The sequence below is a fragment of the Trachymyrmex cornetzi genome, unplaced genomic scaffold, assembly GCF_001594075.2.
Source record: "Trachymyrmex cornetzi isolate Tcor2-1 unplaced genomic scaffold, Tcor1.1 scaffold728, whole genome shotgun sequence".
NCBI lineage: Eukaryota > Metazoa > Arthropoda > Insecta > Hymenoptera > Formicidae > Trachymyrmex > Trachymyrmex cornetzi.
Window position 1 is genome coordinate 36,840 of NW_017300057.1, and position 1,587 is coordinate 38,426.

Here is a 1,587-nt window from a genome sequence, read left to right on the forward strand (position 1 = left end):
ACTCATTAATTACTTCTCAAGAAACTTACTTTTAACGTAACCCAGGAACAACGACGTGGACGTAGCACTTTTCTGTTCCCTTCGGGGTGCTTGATTAACGTGAGTCCCCTCGCCTCTCACGATTCAGAGTACTCAGGGAATCATCTTTCAATTAAAGAAGGTGCTCAAAGTGATGACCTTCGACTTCAATGCACTTGTTAATCCGCAATTCAAATGAACGTACACAACTGATGAGTGTATCTCCTTGAATTTCAGCACATGCATTTCTGATTCGGTCAATCATATTCTCACGTGTTGTTGGTTCCGCTAAAAGTAAGTTTCTTGAGAAGTAATTAATGAGTAATAAAAAATAATGAGAAGTTTGTTTTAAGACTAATTTCGAGTATTAACAATGAAAACGTGGTATTTTTATTGTTAATGTATTGCAAAATCGTAAGCATGGGTTCTCAGTAAGAGAAATCGAAGAAATTGAATTTCGTCGATTACAGCGCCATCTATCATGAATCGAGAAAAATGTTTCAGACAAATTGTATGTGTTTTTAGCCAAAGATTCCGAATATGCAATAAAAAATAGGGGTTCCCATTTAAGATTTAAAACTTGCCCCCCCTCACCGCCCAGGGGACGGGGTGGGGGGTCTGATTTTAACGTCATTGTATGTCCCCCTCGAAATGATGAAATTTTGATTCTTAACATTTTTTTCGTAGTGTGCTTATTTTTTGAGATATTTGAATGTCTCAAGTTAAAAGCATCACCCTGTATATTAGAAAGAGTAATTAAAATTTATAAATCGCTGGCTTATAATTAAACTTGGCTTATTGTTAGGTAGTCTGTTGGTAGCCATAGTAACGTATTAATATACTTTTTTCTCAGTATTATATGAAAATTATCTTAGATTTGATCTACAGAACTACTCCACTTCGATCGATAATAACAAGAGCAACTTGTAAAAATCAGCATAACATGAGTTAAAAATGGTGCAGAGCTTTTGCAACAATCTGAAAAAAAAAAGGACAATATCGTGAAAACTTATACGAATCGACATTTCTATTCTTGTGTCGCATGAACGTGAGAGGAACGGACCGAGGGTTGCGCGGATTCTGGCCCATTTTTATGAGTCTTTCGACCTCCTTTGCTCAGAATGGATCGATGTCTACTTATCCGTTTACCGAACGGAACGAAGAGACGGCGCGGTATTCCATATAATACATAATAAAGAAATAAAGACAAACTAAATTAATTTAATCAAATGAAAAACTTTTTTTTCTTAGTATGCATTGATAGTGATTAATTAAAATATAAAAGAAAGAAAATAGGTCTATTTTCTTTGGCTGAACTAGTGTACATTTTTGGAACTTAAAGTGAGCAAGATATATGTTTGATATTTATTGAAAGCGAGAAAGAGAGTTCTAGTGCAGTTTGGTTCAGGAACAAAAAATAAATCAAATGTGTGTGCCTATAATGACAGTGACAACTTGTATTGTTAGTTGAAACAATAAAAATGAATATCGGTAACACGAAATCTAATCTGTTTGTGTAAGATTATCGCAAAGTGGCTAATGAGTACATTTGCCCCAGCGCCCGACACG

General features: G+C 35.2%; 1 protein-coding gene across 2 annotated transcripts in view; it reads right to left on the reverse strand.

The window, feature by feature from the left end:
• The window catches only part of rk (G-protein coupled receptor rickets), a 10,763-nt gene that overhangs the window by 6,039 nt on the left and 3,137 nt on the right, over positions 1 to 1,587 (reverse strand). The gene's annotated exons all lie outside the window — the stretch shown is intronic.